Source organism: Nerophis lumbriciformis, linkage group LG37 (assembly GCF_033978685.3).
Source record: "Nerophis lumbriciformis linkage group LG37, RoL_Nlum_v2.1, whole genome shotgun sequence".
Taxonomy (NCBI): Eukaryota; Metazoa; Chordata; class Actinopteri; order Syngnathiformes; family Syngnathidae; genus Nerophis; species Nerophis lumbriciformis.
In genome coordinates, this window is record NC_084584.2 from 9,147,501 (window position 1) to 9,158,749 (window position 11,249).

The 11,249-nt window shown below is 35.2% G+C and overlaps 1 protein-coding gene across 1 annotated transcript in view; it reads right to left on the reverse strand.

Moving 5' to 3' along the window:
- The window catches only part of slco2b1 (solute carrier organic anion transporter family, member 2B1), a 23,959-nt gene extending 13,949 nt beyond the window's left edge, over positions 1 to 10,010 (reverse strand). Inside the window, exon 1 of the mRNA XM_061931135.2 lies at positions 9,946 to 10,010. The gene's annotated coding sequence lies outside the window, so the exon portion shown is untranslated. The remainder of the gene's footprint in view (positions 1 to 9,945) is intronic.
- Positions 10,011 to 11,249: the final 1,239 nt, after the last annotated feature.

Consider the following 11,249-nt stretch of genomic DNA (forward strand, 5'->3'; position numbering starts at 1 on the left):
TATATCAACAACAACTGGTGCAATAATGGGAAGATAGTCTCATGTCACTGCTCTCCCGGGAATTCAGTGCTATGATCTTCACAGTAGTGTACATTCCCCCCAGTGCTAACACCAAAGAAGCTTTGAATGCTTTGTACTGCTCCATCAATGAACTGCAATCTACACATCCAGAGGGAGTTTTCATCGTGGCAGGGGATTTTAATCAGGCTAACATGAAAACTGTGTTCCCTCATTTCCATCAATATGTGAATTTTGCAACCAGGGGTGGAAGCAATTTGGACTTAGTGTTCAGCAATATTAAACAGGCGTATAAAGCTGCACCACGCCCCCAACTCGGCTCCTCAGACCATCTATCTGTGACGCTAATTCCTGCATACAAGCCCCTGCTGATCAGGAAGCAAGCTACAGTGAAGCAGGTGAAGACCTGGCCAGAGGGAGCAATGTCAGCATTACAAGACTGCTTCGAAACCACAGACTGGGACATGTTCAAAGCAGCCGCCACCGAAAATCACCACACATGTGTGGAGGAGTATGCAGAGTCTGTGTCTGCATACATTCAGAAGTGCATGGAGGATGTCAGTGTGATCAAGAACATCCCCACACGGGCCAACGAGAAACCCTGGATGAACAGTGAGGTACGTGCAATGCTGAAGGCTCGGAACAAGGCTTTCATGTCTGGCGACATGGTGGCATTAAAATCTGCCAGAGCTAACCTGAACCGTGCCAGTAAGGTTGCAAAGTGTGCTCACAGTCAGAAAGTGCAGGACTTCTTCGAGAACCCCACAAACACTAGACGAATGTGGCAGGGCATACAGGTCATCACGGACTATAAAGCTGCCCCCTGTCCCTGTGACAACAGTATCAGCTTCCTAGATGACCTTAACAACTACTTTGCAAGGTTTGAGGCACTTAACACCACTCCGGCGAGAAAATCCATCCCTCGCCCTGATGAGCAGCCGCTCAACCTGGACATAACGGATGTCCGGAAAACCCTGAGGAGAATGAACCCCCGGAAAGCACCGGGACCTGATGACATTCCGGGCAAGGTGCTTAAGGGATGTGCAGACCAGCTGGCTGGGGTTCTCACAGACATCTTCAACATCTCACTGACCCAGGCTGTGGTACCATCATGTTTTAAGACGGCCACAATCATTCCAGTGCCTAAAAAACCCACAATCTCCTCCCTCAATGATTACCGCCCCGTTGCATTCACCCCCATCATAATGAAGTGCTTCGAAAGACTGGTAAAGGAATATATTGTCTCCAGACTTCCCCCACATTTGACCCATACCAGTTTGCTTATCGCCCTAACCGCTCCACAGAGGACGCCATCTCCTCTGCACTCCACCTGAGCTTAGAACATCTGGAAGGAAAGGATACACACATGCGGATGTTGTTCCTGGACTTCAGCTCAGCATTCAACACCATCATCCCGCAGCACTTGGTGAGCAAACCTTGGATTCAGTACCCCCCCTTTGCAACTGGCTGCTTGACTTCCTCACAGACAGACCCCAATCTGTGAGAGTGGGCAACAACACCTCCAGTGCCATCTCCCTGAGCACCGGCTCCCCCCAGGGCTGCGTCCTGAGTCCACTGCTGTTCACGTTGATGACTCATGACTGCTGCGCCAGGTCCACTACTAACCACATTGTGAAGTACACGACAGTAGTGGGCCTCATCCGTGACAACAACGACATGGACTACAGGGAGGAGGTGAAACATCTGGTTGACTGGTGCAGAACCAACAACCTGGTCCTGAATGTCAACAAGACCAAGGAGATCATGGTTGACTTCAGGAAGCACCAGTCCAGCCACGCTCCACTCTTCATCAACCGCACAGCGGTGGAGATAGTAAGCAGCACCAAGTTCCTGGGGGTGCAGATAACTGACAATATGACCTGGTGCCTACACACCGGAGCTCTTGTAAGAAGAGCTCAGCAGCGCATGCACTTTTTGCGTGGGATGAAAAGAGCACAGCTCTCTCAGCACATTCTACAGAGGCACTATAGAGAGCCTGCTGACCAACTGCATCTCTGTCTGGACTGGAGCCTGCAATGCCTCAGACTGGAAGAGAGTGGTGAGGACGGCGGAAAAGATCATCAGGACTCCTCTTCCTCCTATGCAGGAAATCGCAAAAAGCCGCTGCCTGACCAGGGCTCAGAAAATCTGCAAAGACTCCTCCCACCCCCGCCAAGGACCGTTTTCACTGCTGGACTCTAGAAAGAGGTTCCGCAGCCTCCGAAGCAGAACCTCCAGGTTCTGTAACAGCTTCTTCCCTCAGGCCGTAAGACTCTTGAACGCATCATAATTAAATTATCCCCTCAACTCCCCCCAAAATGGATTAACTCGCTGGAATAATAAAGACAATATAACATACATCCATAAACGTGGACGCATGTGAAAAAGTGCAATATATTTATCTGTACAGTAATCTATTTATTTATTTATATGTTTGTATATTTATTTATTTTATATATATATATTTATATATTATTTATATATATTTATCTATTTATATATGCACCTTATTGCTTTTTCATCCTGCACTACCATGAGCTTATGTAACGAAATTTCGTTCTTATCTGTGCTGTAAAGTTCAAAGTTGAATGACGATAAAAAGGAAGTCTAAGTCTAAGTCTAAAAGTCACACAAAAAATATGGTGTAAAAGTCACTAAAAAAATAAACGAAAATATGGTGTAAAAGTCACTAAAAGATAAACAAAATATGGTGTAAAAGTCACTAAAAGTAAAGAAAATATTGTGTACAAGTCACTAAAAAAATAATAGAAAATATGGTGTAAAAGTCACTAAAAATAAAGAAAATATTGTGTACAAGTCACTAAAAAAATAATAGAAAATATGGTGTAAAAGTCACTAAAAATAAAGAAAATATTGTGTACAAGTTACTAAAAAATAAAGAAAATATGGTGTAAAAGTCACTAAAAATAAAGAAAATAGTGTACAAGTCACTAAAAAAATTAAGAAAATATTGTGTACAAGTCACTAAAAAATAAAGAAAATATGGTGTAAAAGTCACTAAAAATAAAGAAAATATTGTGTACAAGTCACTAAAAAATTAAGAAAATATGGTGTAAAAGTCACTAAAAATCAAGAAAATATTGTGTACAAGTCACTAAAAAAATCAAGAAAATATTGTGTACAAGTCACTAAAAAAATAAAGAAAATATGGTGTAAAAGTCACTAAAAATAAAGAAAATATTGTGTACAAGTCACTAAAAAATTAAGAAAATATGGTGTAAAAGTCACTAAAAATCAAGAAAATATTGTGTACAAGTCACTAAAAAAATCAAGAAAATATTGTGTACAAGTCACTAAAAAATAACAAAAAATGCTGTAAAAGTCACTAAAAAATAAAGAAAATATGCTGTAAAAGTCACTTAAAAATAAAGAAAATATGCTGTAAAAGTCACTTAAAAAGAAAGAAAATATGTTTCAAGTCACTAAAAAATAAAGAAAATATGGTGTAAAAGTCACACAAATAATAAAGAAAATATGGTGTAAAAGTCACTTAAAAAGAAAGAAAATATGTTTCAAGTCACTAAAAAATAAAGAAAATATGGTGTAAAAGTCACACAAATAATAAAGAAAATATGGTGTAAAAGTCACACAAATAATAAAGAAAATATGGTGTAAAAGTCACACAAAAAGAAAATATGGTGTAAAAGTCACTAAAAAAATAAACGAAAATATGGTGTAAAAGTCACTAAAAATAAAGAAAATATGCTGTAAAAGTCACAAAAAACAACAAAAATATGGTGTACAAGTCACTAAAAAATAAAGAAAATATGGTGTACAAGTCACTAAAAAATAAAGAAAATATTGTGTACAAGTCACTAAAAAATAATAGAAAATATGGTGTAAAAGTCACTATAAATAAAGAAAATATTGTGTACAAGTTACTAAAAAATAAAGAAAATATAGTGTAAAAGTCACTAAAAATAAAGAAAATATTGTGTAAAAGTCACTAAAAATAAAGAAAATATTGTGTACAAGTCACTAAAAAATAATAGAAAATATGGTGTAAAAGTCACTAAAAATAAAGAAAATATTGTGTACAAGTCACTAAAAAATAATAGAAAATATGGTGTAAAAGTCACTATAAATAAAGAAAATATTGTGTACAAGTTACTAAAAAATAAAGAAAATATGGTGTAAAAGTCACTAAAAATAAAGAAAATATTGTGTAAAAGTCACTAAAAATAAAGAAAATATCGTGTACAAGTCACTAAAAAATAATAGAAAATATGGTGTAAGTCACTATAAATAAAGAAAATATTGTGTACAAGTTACTAAAAAATAAAGAAAATATGGTGTAAAAGTCACTAAAAATAAAGAAAATATTGTGTACAAGTCACTAAAAAAATAAAGAAAATATTGTGTACAAGTCACTAAAAAATAAAGAAAATATGGTGTAAAAGTCACTAAAAATAAAGAAAATATTGTGTACAAGTCACTAAAAAATTAAGAAAATATGGTGTAAAAGTCACTAAAAATCAAGAAAATATTGTGTACAAGTCACTAAAAAAATCAAGAAAATATTGTGTACAAGTCACTAAAAAAATAACAAAAAATGCTGTAAAAGTCACTAAAAAATAAAGAAAATATGTTGTAAAAGTCACTTAAAAATAAAGAAAATATGCTGTAAAAGTCACTTAAAAATAAAGAAAATATGCTGTAAAAGTCACTTAAAAAGAAAGAAAATATGTTTCAAAAGTCACAAAAAAATAAAGAAAATATGGTGTAAAAGTCACACAAATAATAAAGAAAATATGGTGTAAAAGTCACACAAAAAGAAAATATGGTGTAAAAGTCACTAAAAAAATAAACGAAAATATGGTGTAAAAGTCACTAAAAATAAAGAAAATATGCTGTAAAAGTCACAAAAAACAACAACAAAAATATGGTGTTAAAGTCACTAAAAAATAAAGAAAATATTGTGTACAAGTCACTAAAAAATAAAGAAAATATTGTGTACAAGTCACTAAAAAATTAAGAAAATATGGTGTAAAAGTCACAAAAAAAAAAAAAAAAATATTGTGTACAAGTCCATTGATGACATGACATATTTGCATGGAATAAGTTAAAATCACATGTTGCATTCTTCTGTCATTTGCACATTATTACATTCGACATAGGAACATTTATTTGCACAAAAGTATTTTTTTCTTCTACACTAAGTATGTGCCTCTCGAGACCTCACTTTGTGAGGTCATGTGACCTCTAAACTAAACTAAATTGATGCTGATCCAGCCTTTAACCTCTTTTTTTTACAAATAAGAACCGATGAGAACCGTTAAGGAGTCAAATTATTAAGCAGAATTGAAAGTGGGATCGGAACGAGACAAATCTTATCAATTCTCATCCTTACATGTAAGCAAATACTTGTGTGAGTGGAAACTCATTTGAGTAAATACTCATGTTAGTAAATACTCATGTAAGTGTATACTCGTGTTAGTAAATACTCATGTTAGTAAATACTCATGTAAGTGTATACTTGTGTTAGTAAATACTCATGTTGGCAAATACTTGTGTTAGTAAATACTCAAGTGTATACTCATGTTAGTAAATACTTGTGTAAGTACATACTCGTGTTAGTAAATACTCGTGTAAGTACATACTCGTGTTAATAAATACTTATGTAAGTGTATACTCGTGTTAGTAAATACTCATGTAGGTAAATACTTGTGTTAGTAAATACTCAAATAAGTACACAGTCGTGTCAGTAAATACTTATTTAAGTGTATACTTCTGTTAGTAAATACTCATGTAAGTGTATACTCGTAAATAAACATGTAAGTACATGCTCGTGTTAATAAATACTCATGTAAGTGTATACTTGTGTTAGTAAATACTCATGTAGGTAAATACTTGTGTTAGTAAATACTCAGGTAAGTATATACGCATGTTGGCAAATACTCATGTAGGTACACACTTATAGTAAATACTCATGTAAGTGCATATTGATGCTGGTAAATACGCATGTGGTTACATTCTCATGCGAGTACATACTCATGTCAGTAAATACTCATGTAAGTGCATACTGATGCTGGTAAATACTGATGTGGGTAAATACTCATGTGAGTACATACTCATGTTAGTACATACTCATGTTGGCAAATACTCATGTTAGTAAATACTCATGTTAGGAAATACTCATGTTAGTAAATACTCATGTAAGTGTATACTCATGTTAGTAAATACTCATGTTGGCAAATACTCATGTTAGTAAATACTCATGTAAGTGTATACTCATGTTAGTAAATACTCATGTAAGTGTATACTCATGTTAGCAAATACTCATGTTCGTAAATACTCATGTAAGTGTATACTCATATTAGTAAATACTCGTTAGCAAATACTCATGTTGGCAAATACTCATGTAAGTGTATACTTGTGTTAGTAAATACTCATGTTGGCAAATACTCATGTAAGTGTATACTTGTGTTAGTAAATACTCATGTTGGCAAATACTCGCGTTAGTAAATACTCATGTAAGTGTATACTCATGTTAGTAAATACTTGTGTAAGTACATACTCGTATTAGTAAATACTCGTGTAAGTTGGCAAATACTCATGTAGGTACATACCTATAGTAAATACTCATGTAAGTGCATACTGATGCTGGTAAATACTCATGTGAGTACATACTCATGCGCGTACATACTCATGCGAGTACATACTCATGTGAGTACATACTCATGTCAGTAAATACTCATGTAAGTGCATACTGATGCTGGTAAATACTGATGCTAGTAAATACTCATGTGGGTACATACTCATGTGAGTACATACTCATGCGAGTACATACTCATGCGAGTATATACTCATGTCAGTAAATACTCATGTAAGTGCATACTGATGCTGGTAAATACTGATGTGGGTAAATACTCATGTGAGTACATACTCATCTTAGTAAATACTCATGTTGGCAAATACACAGGTTAGTAAATACTCATGTAAGTGTATACTCATGTTAGTAAATACTCATGTAAGTGTATACTTGTGTTAGTAAATACTCATGTTGGCAAATACTCGAGTTGGTAAATACTCATGTAAGTGTATACTCATTGTTGGAATAATTGTTTGTAAGTTATCACAAAAGAAACGTGGTATTATGAATGCTGTCTTTCGAGGCCTAACAAGAGGAAGAATGCTCGTGAAACGCCACTGTGATTTCAACACGGACAGATGGTAGGATCTGCTCAACTCCCAGAGGAACTCTCTTTGAAGTGTTAAACGAACTCTCTTTGAAGTATTTCACAAACTCTCTTCCAACTATTTGGTAACTGAAGTCAACGCTATTTACGACCCGCTGCCCGAGGGGTTATCCATTGTCCTCCAACACCTGCCCCAGCTGGATCCAGGAAGAGCCCAAGCCCGAGAAATCCGCTTCTTGGACTTCAAAGCGACCGAAAACAATGACTCTTTTACACACTTACCATTCCTGCTGTGACATATGTTGGTGCGTGAACATGGAACATCTGAATTAAAAGAGGAGACGAAAACCTTCTTCGTCAGAGCGTGCTAAGACACTGTAAGAGGTTACAGGTTGACGCATGTCTCTCCTCAATTGAGTCCAAATTGAATTCTGTCTCTGTTTGATTCCTTGCCTTTTGTCTTGTTTAATAGATGTCCTGTGTTTGAACGTGACACTCATGTTAGTACATACTTGTGTAAGTACATACTCGTGTTAGTAAATACTTGTGTAAGTGTATACTTGTGTTAGTAAATACTCATGTAAGTAGATACTCGTGTTCGTAAATACTTATGTAAGTGTATACTCGTAAATAGTCATGCAAGTACATACTCGTGTTAATAAATACTCATGTAAGTGTATACTTGTGTTAGTAAATACTCATGTAGGTAAATACTTGTGTTAGTAAATACTCAGGTAAGTACATACTCATGTTGGCAAATACTCATGTAGGTACATACTTATAGAAAATACTCATGTAAGTGCATACTGATGCTGGTAAATACTCATGCGAGTACATACTCATGCGAGTACATACTCATGTAGGTAAATACTCATGTAGGTAAATAGTCATGTAAGTGCATACTGATGCTGGTAAATACTCATGTGGGTAAATACCCATGTGGGTACATACTCATGTTAGTAAATACTCATGTAAGTGCATACTGATGCTGGTAAATACTCATGCGAGTACATACTCATGCGAGTACATACTCATGTAGGTAAATACTCATGTAGGTAAATAGTCATGTAAGTGCATACTGATGCTGGTAAATACTCATGTGGGTAAATACCCATGTGGGTACATACTCATGTTAGTAAATACTCATGTAAGTGTATACTCATGTTAGTAAATACTCATGTTAGGAAATACTCATGTTAGTAAATACTCATGTAAGTGTATACTCATGTTAGTAAATACTCATGTTGGCAAATACTCATGTTAGTAAATACTCATGTAAGTGTATACTCATGTTAGTAAATACTCATGTAAGTGTATACTCATGTTAGCAAATACTCATGTTCGTAAATACTCATGTAAGTGTATACTCATATTAGTAAATACTCATGTTAGCAAATACTCATGTTGGCAAATACTCATGTAAGTGTATACTTGTGTTAGTAAATACTCATGTTGGCAAATACTCGCGTTAGTAAATACTCATGTAAGTGTATACTCATGTTAGTAAATACTTGTGTAAGTACATACTCGTATTAGTAAATACTCGTGTAAGTTGGCAAATACTCATGTAGGTACATACTTATAGTAAATACTCATGTAAGTGCATACTGATGCTGGTAAATACTCATGTGGGTAAATACTCATGTGAGTACATACTCATGTGCGTACATACTCATGCGCATACATACTCATGCGAGTACATACTCATGTCAGTAAATACTCATGTAAGTGCATACTGATGCTGGTAAATACTGATGCTAGTAAATACTCATGTGGGTACATACTCATGTGAGTACATACTCATGCGAGTACATACTCATGCGAGTACATACTCATGTAAGTGCATACTGATGCTGGTAAATACTGATGTGGGTAAATACTCATGTGAGTACATACTTATCTTAGTAAATAGTCATGTTGGCAAATACACAGGTTAGTAAATACTCATGTAAGTGTATACTCATGTAAGTGTATACTTGTGTTAGTAAATACTCATGTTGGCAAATACTCGCGTTGGTAAATACTCATGTAAGTGTTTACTCATGTTAGTAAATATAAATACTTGTGTAAGTACATACTCGTGTTAGTAAATACTTGTGTAAGTACATACTCGTGTTAATAAATACTTATGTAAGTGTATACTTGTGTTAGTAAATACTCATGTAAGTAGATACTCGTGTTCGTAAATACTCATGTGAGTGTATACTCGTAAATAGTCATGCAAGTACATACTCGTGTTAATAAATATTCATGTAAGTGTATACTTGTGTTAGTAAATACTCATGTAGGTAAATACTTGTGTTAGTAAATACTCAGGTAAGTACATACTCATGTTGGCAAATACTCATGAAGGTACATACTTATAGTAAATACTCATGTAAGTGAATACTGATGCTGGTAAATAATCATGTTAGTAAATACTCATGTGGGTAAATACTCATGCAAGTACATACTCATGTCAGTAAATACTCATGCAGGTAAATACTCATGTGGGTAAATACTCATGCGAGTACATACTCATGTAAATGCATACTCATGTTAGTACATACTCATGTTAGTACATACTCATGTAAGAAAATACTCTTGTAGGTAAATACTAATTTAAGTGCATACTCATTTTAGTAAGTACTCGTGTTAGTAAACACTCATGTAAGTGCATACTCATGTTGGTACATACGCATGTAAGTGCATACTCATGTAAGTGCAGTGAGTACTTGTAGCAATGTACGAGGTGACAGAAAGAGAGCAAGAAAAGATATAAACTTACTGTGACGATGATGATGATGAGGAGGAAGAGCCGCAGTTTGATCTGCCAACTGTCCACTCCACCAGAGGAAGGAGGAGGAAGAGGAGGAAGAGGGGGAAAGAGGGGGAAAGAGGGGGGGGGGCAGCTGGAATCTGAACCTTGTTGCAAGAGACAGGAAGTGGACGAGAGAGCACATGTCAAAATTTCAAGTTGAAAGTTGTTGTGGAATGTTGGACAGAGCAGGAATTAAACATTTGCCTTGGAATCAAACAAGCAACTGCTTCTGTCTCACAACAACAACAACAACAACAACAACAACAACAAAGGATTGAGCAACACCCTTGCTTTTCGTACTGCAACCTATCCAATGTTTGCAAAAAGTGCCCCAAAAATGGTCTTGGTTTTTGTACACTCAAGCCTTGCTCCTAAAAAAAAGTGGTTAAAGAATCCGACAAAGTTTTTGCACTTTTTTTTTATCGTTAAGTACAAAACCATCATGGGGCCAAAGAAAATTGCGAGTGGCAGCACTTTGATGAAGAAGATGAAGACTACGGCTGTCTTTTCTGGAGAGAAATGTGTGTGTAATTGTGCAAACAAACACAAATTAATTTGAATATATACATACAGTACTTAGATATGTACATATATTCATACATACATATATACATACAGTACTTAGATATGTACATACATTCATATATACATATATACATACAGTACTTAGATATGTACATAAATCCATACATACAATATATACATACAGTACTTAGATATGTACATAAATGCATACATATAATATATACATACAGTACTTAGATATGTACATAAATGCATACATACATATATACATACAGTACTTAGATATGTACATACCTTCATACATACATATATACACACAATGTTTCCCCTAAGGTGTGCGCTCTCTACGCACAGCAAAACTATGCTGCACACACAACCAAATCCTATCTGAAGTGTAAACAAAACAAACTTGTCCTGTATGACTTAGCTAGTGATGCGTTTATGGCCACACAAAAAGTCGGACAACTCCAACACTACACATGATGTGTAAATTCCAGGTCTTTAAACGATTACTCTCCATCAGATGTGTGCTTATTCTACTGTCATGTATGAAGAATGTTCATTTGTGAATATTAATGATGAAATGATGTTGCTAAATGACATTAAAAGTATAGTTTATAGACCGAAAGTTACAGGAAGGTACACTTCACCCCTTGTTTACATCTCATTGTGCAACATGTGAATGTTTTAAGGGAAACGAAATGTAATCTCTGAAAGGGGTACACGCTCTTTCCAAAGCTGGACCC